At 33.4% G+C, this 12,089-nt stretch overlaps 2 protein-coding genes across 3 annotated transcripts in view; one reads left to right on the top strand and one right to left on the bottom strand.

The window, feature by feature from the left end:
* LOC105216992 (tenascin-R) overlaps positions 1-12,089 on the top strand; it is a 175,504-nt gene that overhangs the window by 61,726 nt on the left and 101,689 nt on the right. The gene's annotated exons all lie outside the window — the stretch shown is intronic.
* Positions 1-12,089, bottom strand: part of LOC105216989 (zinc finger protein 845) — a 166,848-nt gene that overhangs the window by 125,059 nt on the left and 29,700 nt on the right. The window lies entirely within an intron of this gene.

Genomic DNA, 12,089 nt, shown 5'->3' with positions numbered 1-12,089 from the left:
GCATTCTCTTTCGATTCTTGCTGATTTCGATTCGATCTGCCACTTTGAAATATGGAGAGTGACGAATTGAACAAATAACTTTTTTGGGGAAAATCAGACCAGAAATATAGCGAGCCAAAAGTGACGAATCGAAAACGATATATATTTTATGATCTATGCTGTGTGAACGCTGTATCAAAGACTTTGGATATAATTTAAACCTACCATTTGCATGCAATATTGGTGGATCATTGGACAAATTGTAAATTGCAATTATGTTACCATATCAAATGGAAATTTACAAAAGATGTTAACAAAACTGCAAAGTATGTCAAGACATTAAACAGTGACATTACACATTCATATATTTCTTTTTATACTCTCGCAACAAATGTTGCTAAGAGAGTATTATAGTTTTGTTCACATAACGGTTGTTTGTAACACCTAAAACTAAACGAGTTAGATATAGAGTCATATATACCAAAGTGATCAGGGTGAAGAGTGGAGTTCAAATCCGAATGTCTGTCTGTCTGTCCGTCCGTCCGTCCGTCCGTCCGTCCTAATACAGTCCAAAAATGAAAGAAATCGGATCATAACCACGCCCACCTACCATACAAAGTTTAGGTTGAAAATTACTAAAAGTGGGTTAACTCACTAACGAAAAACGTCGGAAACACTAAATTTCATAGAAGAAATGGCAGATGAAAGCTGCACTCAGATTTTTTTACAAAATGGAAAATGGGCGTGGCGTCGCCCACTTATGGGTCAAAAACCATATCTCAGGAACTACTCGACCGATTTCAATGAAACTTGGTTTGTAATAGTTTCCTTATATCCCAATGATATGTTGTGCCAAATCGCTTCACAACCACGCCTACTTCCTCTATACCAGAACTTTGAAGACAATCTGAATCGTTTACTTTACTATATATATAGTAAGTACCAGTGAAGATATCGGTGCAGAACTTTGCATAAATACTATGTTAATAGTGTGGCAGCCCCATTCTAAAAATCGCCGAAATCGGACCATAGGTTTTTAAGGCCCCATATATCGAACACGAGGACCTCGGTGCTTCTAACCTAATATTATGGTTTCCAACTTTCAATGGACTTTATACAATATATATGACGAATATGTGGGTAAAATTGTGTATTATATAATATAAATAAAGTTAAATAAATAAATTGCGAGAGTATAAAATGTTCGGTTACACCCGAACTTAGCCCTTCCTTACTTGTTTGCTTTATAATTGAGTTTGTATTCGAACAAATAATATAATAGCAAAATATAATACTTTTTTACTTTTACTATGTCAATCAATGCATTGTTGTTAACATAACGTAACAGACGTAACAAATAAATAAATACAAATCGATGACAGTTAACGACATAAGTAATGAAAGAGTTTTTGATGTCACTAGGCATACTTAAAGACAACCAAGCTAATTGTGCACAAATGCTTGAGGGCAACTGTCAACAGTAATTTTTTTCATATTCATATACAGTGTTCGGCACAATTATATCCATATTATGAACAAAAATATAAATATATTTGTGTATATTTTTGAAAGCTCACTAGGAGTAAATAATATAAAGACGAAGCTGGGAAATTATGAAAAATAGTTTATATATATATATCTTTTTTAAAAAATATTTGGTAAAATAAAATTGCTAAGGAACTTTGTTAAAAAATATGAAGAAATTCTCATTTCTTTTGTGTTTTTAAACTAAACCCCTCAATATTGTATTTCGAACCTTAAGGCTACCAAGTGCTTAAAAATTAAGCTTCCTGTAACATCATCAAACACAGCCACTTCCTAACGCACATTTCACCGCTTACAGACGAGTATTACATAATGACAAACGTCCATCAAATGTCAACTTGTCACATATCGATCGCTGTAACAAGCATCAGTCGATCATTGGCCTTCTGGCCTACACGTGAATGCCCGAAGCTAATGACGCACATATACATAAAGAAAAAGATAACCAAATGTATGGCGCAGCAATCAAAAGCGGTGGCATGTCGATCAACAGCAGATCAGATTCAGCTAACCAGCTGGGCAGGCAGCTAGCCACCGCTTGTCAGGTTAGATCGTAAATCAAGCGTCGGTGCGCAAATAGGCCTGCAGGCGCTAGATTGCAAAGCAAAGCACAAGCAACTTTTAGTTGGAGATAGGCTACGTTTTCTAGCTTCAGCGCTTAACTGCGACGAAAAGCGCACATCATCGCAGCGTTATCTGTTGGCACTACTGCGGCGCGGTGATTGACGGCTGCACAGCGAAGATTTATGCGTGTCCGGTGCGTGCAGAAAGTGAGCCAACATTAAGGCAGTCAGTCAAGTGTGGCGACGGCAGTGGCACTACTCTTTTTAATGAATCACCGTCCAAACGCCGTGCTGTCAGCTCGCCGGCGTTGCCATAAGCTTTGGCCGACGCGTGCGATGATGTAAGCAATTACCCAAATTTACGGTGACAAAATCAAAACAAATCGTTAAAATCTAATTTTTTTGTTTGAGTTTGCACTTTGCTTTTGATTATTGAAATTTTGAGCCTTTGATTGCATGCTTAGTGGCCATTGAATGTGTAGGAAATGCGTTGAAACGCATTAAAATTCAATAATCTTCGCATTGCTGTTTCTGCTGCGAGTGAAAGTTAGGAAATAACATAAGACATTTCAGTGTGTGTGCCTCCGTTAGCCACACATTTATTGATAGACATCATTGGATATGTGTCAAGTGACAAGCTGTCTTGGTCAATGCTGCATTTGACCAGTTTGGCACACTATTCGGTCTGTAGATAACAGTGTACCTACTTTAGCTTGATGTTGTATGTTGTTGTTGTGGTGCTGCTGTTGTTGTTGCCAATTGTCCCAATATGTGAAATGCGTTGATAGTTTTAAGTTTTTGCTGACTTACTTGCTTTGATGTGATAATTGGAGTCTTGGCTTAGTATTTGCTATCGTTTTAGCTTCTGATTTTTCTGTTGTAAAATAATACTTTCAATCCGCTTATTATTTCAAGGAGGATAATACTAATTATATTTAATTAACCATTGGAGGTATTAAGTGTAATATGAAAGATCACCCAGAACCGATTTTGATGTTCCAAATTTTTTTACTTTTAACACCAGCTTGCAAGAAGATGATAATTAGAAGAATTCGAATTCGTGGCCGTTAAAAATCATACACAATTTGAAAAGCAACACTCACCGTAATTGTTGCCCCAAAAATATATTATTTATTTTGAAATAATATATAGTCTACACGATACATCTAATGTAGGCTACAAAGGTTCCTAATTTTAGTTCAACTTTTTCAAATGTGAAAGTTAAGAGAAATACCAATCTGAAGATGGGAGCTTGATCTGGAGTTGACATAGATTTTTCGACATAGTAAAACCTTGGGACCGATTTTTTCTTCTACTGGTAGTCGATTTCATTCTCATTCCAGTCGATGGAATAGTTTTCACCTTTTTCGGGAGTCAGTCCACTAATTCGACTGCTCCCCTTGGACTCTGCTATATACCAGAGGACTCATGTTTCGCCGACGGTCACCAAACTGTTTCGGACTCACACATCTGCGTTTATGGTTCGAAGTTCGGATTGAGCTTTTTTGAGATGTTTACAATCTCAGCTAGTTCGTTCAGTAGACAATTGATAGTCAATTAGAGATGGTGGTCTTTTACCACGCTGAAACCATCCTCTATGGTAACCGTTTTGCGTTTCACTAGGATGTGGTTCCTGAACAATTGATGTGCAACAATGTTGAAACTCATTAAACCAATTCTTGGTGGCTAGCATCGAAGAAGAAGATTTCTAAAAAAGGATCGAATCATAGACCCATCTCCATACACAGTGCTAGAATGTACTATAGGAGAGCAATAGGTTTAAATCCCTTTTTAACATGATAATACTGACTTAAATTGCAACTACGTAATACAATTGGCATTCAGCACTTTATTCAGCGCACAATGTCAAGAGCTGAACAAGAGTTTCAGCTATTCAGCTTATAAGAATGCTAGCTGAATAAACCGACAACAGCCCAAAAGAATGAGAAATGGTGGGGCTTACAACTCTTAGTAAGATTATACAATGACCGTTTAACATTTACTTCTCTTTCATTTGGAAGTAAAGACGTTGTTCTGTGAATTATTTAAGTAAAACAAATATTTTTGGGTTCTGATTTCGAAAATTAAGAAACAATTTTCTCTAATTAGTAAACAAAATATAGAAAAGTGTTTGTTATACTTCCCAGTCGAAATATTTATAATCGTTTTAATCGTCTTAAGTCTCAAAAGTAAAGTTATGCGGAAACATAGATGTCATGTTTAATATGCATTTAAAATGCAATTATGTCGATCATTTTAATGTCAATGAATAGTAACATAAAACTACTGTTAAATTGACTATTAAATCACAATCTCATTTACCGTAAAATATTGTCAATTTTCTATATCTAATTTCATGGATAACCAACTAATTATACTGAAAGAAGCTTAGATGCGCCATAATTAATCGAAATAGAAACATTGAGGACAACAACATAAAATTTGACATTCCGTTAATAGTTTTTGGTAGGTGATAAATCGTATGCATTTATTTTTAGACACCGAATAAAATTTTATGCAAGCATAAATAATGAATTATAAACAATTTGGCGCGAAATAAAAACAACAAAATTAAAAATTGAAAGTAACAACAACAGCAAAAGCTTCGATTGCAGCGGAACCAAAAGCAACGCTGAGTAGCTGTAGGTCTTTTGCAATCAAAGAGGCGCTACGACAACTATTTGGTTTCTGTGCACAACAGGTTTTCACAAATATTATTTTTAAAATATTTATTTATTTCTAAAATTAAAATTTGTTAAAAGCAACAACAACAAAAAAAGAAACATAACCCAATAAGGCTAATGAGATTACTTGAGGATTTATGTAGCCTTATATGCAAATACATCGAAGAGGAGAGGCAGGCAAAACATTACAAGCTGAGCGCAAAACGAATAGCTCAACTACACTAATTATGTCGTAAGCAGCAACAAAGCAACAACATTCGATAAGCACAGCCGAAAAAATAGCAAATGGGTTGTCATTAGCTGCGCGACTGCCGGGCGACCTGCCTGCTTGTTGCCTGATATTGGCAATGAAGCCATCAAAACTAGTAATTGATTTCAACACTTTGGCAATAAGCCGAGCGCGCGGCTCACTAACGTCATATTCGCTTGTAGCGAAATGGTAATGGAGTCATCTTTGAAAGTCGGCAGCGGCGGTGAGTGTTGAAAAATGCTGCAAAACCAATTTGCCGGCAGTCGCACCGGTCAACGGAGTAATCAATGGCACAACAGCAACAGCAATAGCAAGCCCTGCATAATGAGCTAAATCTATTAATTCGTTATAGTTAAGCTTTTAATTAGCTTCTTATCTCGGCGAGAAAATATTGGGAAATATGCATTTGCTTCCTAATCAGCGAGTGCAATTTCAATATTATTTTGGAATTTCTTGCTAATAAGTTCAGTGCATATTAGGCTTTATTGTTAATTAAAATGTTTTTTAATTTTTTACAAATAAAACTAATTTAACTTGTGGGTCTCTGATGTCATTTATAGCAGAGCCACACAAAAAAAATTGTGTTTATGACCTGAGGTCTTCTATGTGCACCATATGTTTTTGAGGTCGCTGAATCCGAAACCGAGATTCATTTAACTCAATCAGATCAAGGGCTTAACATAACAACAAAAAATCAATATTTTGTAGAATTAATCAGATTCGCTTGAAACGCGCTACTTTGGGTCACGGATTACGAATCCGTCGGTTTTTTTTTAATTCAAAATGGCGAATCCAATATGGAGGAAGTTGTTAGAAAAAAAATATTCCCTCTGTATTTCTCTAAAATATCTGAAAGATATTCCGATAATTTCCGTAAAAAAATTATTCATTGGCACTGAAGAAGTTCGATATCTGTGGCCTTGAAGATTTATAGTCCGATTTTGATAATTTTTGGATAAACGATTTCGCAAAGCAATATTTGAGCAGAAGTTTATTCAGATATCTTCATTAATATTTAATTTATAAATTATAAAACGAACGAATCAGATGAAATTGGAAATTTTGCTATATGAGATGTAGGCGTGGTTGTTAACCAATTTAATTTGTCAAATTCGTCACAACACACATTTTTCATATTTTATAACAATTTGAGTGCAAGATTCTTTTACGCTCTTCACCGTAAACTTTAGTGTCACAAATAACCTTTATGTGTACCAAGTTTCATCAAGATATCTCAATTTTTGCTTAAGTTACAGCTTGCACAAACGGACAGACAGACATCCGGATTTGACCTCCACTCTTCACCCTAATCACTTTGGTATATATAAAAGCTGCTAGAGAGAATGCCTCAATTAATGAACCCTTTATTTAATTGGTGCCGAATTCTGAAAACCCCTGCAGAGGAAGGATTATCCAAAGCTAACTTTGAAACCAGGTTCCAAATCAGTAACTTTTCATCTTATAATCCCTCTCTCAACACCCAATGGGTATCTATGATCCCACAACTTCTCAAACATATGTCTCATCCTGCTTCTTGCAGTTGGAAAGCCATATCCATTTTTCTTTAGCCTCATATGCATTACTGACAGCCAAGATGCTGCTAATTCACACACCTTTTTTTTCTCAAATACATTTCAAGGCCATTAACAGTAGCACGAGTTTTTTTTATATAAACATTTTGACTTCCCTAATTAGCTGCAGTTTTTGCAAACATTTTCTGTTTTATCACTTGTCATCACTTGAACTCTTCAACTATCCCCACTCAATGGCTCAAGGCTGTCACATGTCAACTGCAATATCTTGACTAAATATCTCAAAATTATTGCCAATAGAAGAAGATGTGCAATGCAAACGCTTGACAATTAATTTTACACTTTTGTTTGCATTTAAATCGCATTAGATTATGTAGTATACATATGTATATTACCTTTTGTTAACACATTTGTATTTTAATATTTTTTTGCATAAAATGTTATCTTTCATTGTGTTTTGCTTTGTCACTAAACAATGGTCAGTTGACATCTTTTAAAGCGTTTGTTATGTGTTAATTTCTCGAACTGCTATAAATCACTATATTTTTGCTTGTGTTGTTGGTGGCGATGTGTTGAAAAAAAATATAAAATCCAAAAGTGGAGTAAATTGACGGTTATTAACTGTGGATGTTTAGCGTTATTTGTTTAAGCTTATATTAATTAGGTAGCTTTAATATAAATGCGATCAAAATAGCAATAATGCAAACCAAATATATTTCCGAATTTTTTGACTTAAACAACCGCTCATTATAGGATTATGATTTGTATAGCTTTATAAAAGTAAACAGTTTAGGTTTATTGCCTCCCAAGAAGGTATTTTGGTTATTTTTTGTCTATTTTTAAACTATAATTATCTGAGATATTTAATAGTCTCTAATCACAAATGATGTGGGCGTTACGAAAAAAAAAGAGTCAAATATAGCAAAAAAATAATAAAATTTTATTTTAGTTTCAATTAAATCTGTTATCTTGCGGTATGTTCAGCTGTTGCTAGAAAACTTAATATCGCTATGTTATGAGATTTTTTTAGCAAAAACAAATTTAAAATATTTAAAAGAATTTAAGATATTTAAAAAAATATTGTGTTGGTTTCTTTTTTTTTGACAAAAATTGTAAAAAAAAAATATTAAACAATTTTTGGTTTTAAAATTTTGTTTTTCCAAAAATATTAATAAACAAGTAAGGAAGGGCTAAGTTCGGGTGTAACCGAACATTTTATACTCTCGCAATTTATTTATTTAACTTTCTTTATGTTATATAATACACAATTTGACCCACATATTCGTCATATATATTGTATAAAGTCCATTGAAAGTTGGAAACCATAATATTAGGATAGAAGCACCGAGGTCCTCGTGTTCGATATATGGTCCGATTTCGTCGATTTTTAGAATGGGGCTGCCACACTATTAACATACTATTTGTGCAAAGTTCTGCACCGATATCTACACTAGTACTTACTTTATATATTGTAAAGTAAACGATTCAGGTCGTCTTCAAAGTTCTGGTATATAGGAAGTAGGCGTGGTTGTTAAGCGATTTGGCCTATTTTCACAACATATCATTGGGATGTAAGGAAACTATTACAAACCAAGTTTCATTAAAATCGGTCGAGTGGTTCCTGAGATATGGTTTTTGACCCATAAGTGGGCGACGCCACGCCCATTTTCCATTTTGTAAAAAAACCTGAGTGCAGCTTTCATCTGCCATTTCTTATGTGAAATTTAGTGTTTCTGACGTTTTTCGTTAATGAGTTAACCTACTTTTAGTAATTTTCAACCTAACTTTTGTATGGGAGGTGGCCGTGCTTATAATCCGATTTCTTTCATTTTTGGACTGTATTAGGAAGTGGCTAAAAAAAACGACTGCAGGAAGTTTGGTTTATATAGCTCTATTGGTTTGCGAGATATGTACAAAAAACTTAGTAGGGGGCGGGGCCACACCCACTTCCCCAAAAAAATTGCATCCAAATATGCCTCTTCATAGTGCGATCCTTCATACCAAATTTTATTTCCGGGGCGTGGCAGTGATCCGATTTTGCTCATTTTTGAAAGCAACCTTCCTATGGTGCCAAGATATAAGTGTGCCAAGTTTCATCAAGATATCTTAATTTTTACTCAAGTTACAGCTTGCACAGACGGACGGACGGACGGACGGACAGACAGACATTCGGATTTGAACTCCACTCTTCACACTGATCACTTTGGTATATATAACCTTATATCTAACTCGTTTAGTTTTGGGTGTTACAAACAACCGTTATGTGAACAAAACTATAATACTCCCTTTAGCAACATTTGTTGCGAGAGTATAAAAAATTCCGAAAAAAATTAAATAACAAATTTTATTTTTTTCTAAAAATATTAAAAAAAAAATTGTCTTCAACTATATTTTATTAATATTTATTAAAAACCGCAGTATAATTTTATTGAAAAAATCTGTTTAAAAAATATATTTTATCCACCATTTTTTCTAACAATTTTTTTAATAAAATAATCCTTTTTTAGAAAAGAAAATATTTTTATTTAGAAAAAAGATAATAATTGTTCTTAAAAAAATAATTCCGCATAAAAATATTTAGTCTAAATAGAAATAATTTTGTAAAAAACCATCTCGTTTATAAGAAAAAAATCTTCAGTTTTAAAAATGATGTGAGAAAACAAATTGTTGAAAAATAAAAATATATAGTTTTTTTTCAAAAATTGAAAAATCATCAAAAATAAAAAAATAAAGATTAAACTAAATTTTTTTTTTTTAATTTTAGTTTTTTTAATCTTGATTAATAACCAAATATTTATAATTTTAAGTCAAAATTTTATTGAAAAAAATCAATTAATTACTATACATATTTTACATATGAATATTTAAAATATTATATAAAACATTTTTTAAACAATTTTTTTTTTTTAATAAATTGTTGAAAAATTATTTTTAGAAAATAATGCCGCATAAAAATATTTTGTCTTATTAAAAATTATTTTGTAAAACAAATTGATAAGAGTCTTTTAAAATTAAATTGTTCGACAAATGTTTTCAGCAAATTATTTTGTAAATATTAGATAAGCATCTCTTTTATGAAAATGAAAAATTATTTCACTACTATAGTAAACTATACCAGCCTTGCCACTCAAAATTAGTGATAATGACTGTCACTACAACTTGACTATTTTCCACTATTTTCCGCATACCTCATTCAAGTTGTATTGACATTTTTTCATTGCTTACCTTTCAGTCTTATTTTAAATGACATATCTACAAAAGCTTATGACTCATTTACCGTCTTTCCCATTTTTTTAATTATTTAACCGCAATTTGCACCTCAGTTTACCCATGAAACAACATTACACCGCTGCGCTTGAGCAAACCCAAAGTCATTTATTTGTACTTTTATTTCCTAGCGACAACGCCTGCGACTCCCAGCGCTTGCTATCCCCGATCACTTGCGCTCTCCCTACACACTCCATCTACTTTTACTTGCCATGCGCGGGCACATGTGACCCGTGACACGCCCTGCGCAGGCGACAGCAGCGCACCAAAGATCTGAAAAGCTGCGGTAGCGCATTTTAAACGAAAAACTTCAGACACAAACTTGTTGCATGGGAAAAATTTACGTTTGTAGGCCGATAGCTATGGATAGTGAAAGACTTTGGCGGCGGTGGCACACAAATCTACATTTTTATAGCAAAGCCTTTTAGTCATGCCTTAAATTTTGCATTTTCGCCACTTTCTGTGTACTTAGTAGATAGCACGAGTGCAACGGCTTGCATAATTCACTATTTTTAATAGAGTCTTTATAAGCATTCAATGCGCTCACTTTTAATGCGCAGTTCGTGCTATGTCAACTCAACTGTTTTCCGCGTATTTTTTTCTCTTAATTCACTTTATTTTATTTGCATTTAAGTTGCATTTTCTTTAGAAAGATTGTATTTCATATGTTATATAAGTGCATTTTGGGTCAAGTAAGGGCAGATTATGAGTTTCAACATATGGAGGTTAACAATTGTGAAAGCTGAATTTTGTAATACGCTGACTTTATGGCGAAAGTACAAATAAATTAAGAAATTTTTTCTGAATTTTTATTTTGCAAATGTTTGCATAAGAAATTGTCCGCTTTTAGTCCAACAAAATATCTTCCTGTGCCTTTTTATATCATGAGAAGCTAGAATCGTACTCCGGACTCTATAATGTTGTTGTTGTAAAAGGATAAATCGTCACATAGATATTATTGAGAAGTAATAATTTTTGTTTTAAAGAGGTTCAGTGTCACATAGTTTGGCACAGGTTGCCTTCTTATAGAATACTGCCACTCTAGAGCGAGCAGATCACACATAATAATTATTGTATATTAAAGAAATGTATAAAGTAACAATTTTCCACTTAAAATCTAATTTTTTTCGAAAGCCTTGTATAAGATAAAATCATCTTTATTGTATTTGAATCAACTTGTTCAGCAAGTGTTTAGGTCTTCAAGTGAACAAATTCAGTTAATTGAGGCATATCATCGGATCTGAACTCGATACCTAGTCATAAGCCCTAAGCCTAAGTCTGAGTCTCAACTTGATGCTTTAGAGGAAGAGTAAATTAAGTATTTTAAACTCTTGGTTGTAACACAACCATAGCATAATAGAATATTAAAAATTACAGGAAAGATCATGTTAATCCATTCCACTAGTTTCTGAGAACGAAGCCCATTGAAACGTTAGCTGACTATTCATAGAACATATGTATGTATACAAGGGTAGTTTTTAGAATGTGGTTTCAAGAAGAAATAAGACACATATATTTATTATAAAGATATGGGTTGGCCATTAAGTTTCAAAAAGAAAAAAGCTCGAAAAAGCCCATAGACCCAATTTTTATATTTTAATATTATAATAAACTCATCGTTAAAAAATCAAGATTTTCTTGCCAGAAATTTTCAAAGGTCAAGGCACCATTGATTTCAAATTCCAACTGCGAAAACATTGAAATTATTGTAAAAGTCAGATTTATTGAGAACACAAGTGTTTGAATAATATAGTAAGGATAGTGAGACCGTTGAAGAATTGTATCATATGAGTCGATGTATTGTATGTATGATAATTCTAATAAAAAATTGCAGAATATATTTGCAAAAAAACTCGACTGGATATCGGATACCGATTTTACCAGATGTCCTTATGTATTAACTTAAAATATTTTCGTTGGAGTCTTAAGGTGCAGAGAACTTCTTTGCAAACGAGATACCTGTCAAAAACCTGAGCATGATTATCGATTATTGACTTTATTTTCCTGATTTTGCTCACTATGTCGTCTTTCTGCTACCAATTGAAAATAATTCGCACCGGAGAACGCGTCATGTAATTATTTTGGTCATAAAAATATATTACCTGAAGGCGCTAGAGGAAAAAACAGGTCTAATTCCATACAACCGTAAGGAAATAGGTTTCGAAGGCAATAATATAGATTTATATGAGATGATGATGTTAATTAGCCTCTGAGCCAAAGTTGAGGTAATGGAATACATGATTGCCTACTTTTTGGCGTGCATATCTAG

Source organism: Zeugodacus cucurbitae, chromosome 6 (genome assembly GCF_028554725.1).
Source record: "Zeugodacus cucurbitae isolate PBARC_wt_2022May chromosome 6, idZeuCucr1.2, whole genome shotgun sequence".
In the NCBI taxonomy this organism is placed as follows: Eukaryota; Metazoa; Arthropoda; class Insecta; order Diptera; family Tephritidae; genus Zeugodacus; species Zeugodacus cucurbitae.
The sequence above is the reverse complement of the archived record's forward strand: the minus strand, read 5'-3'. Positions and strand labels throughout refer to the sequence as shown.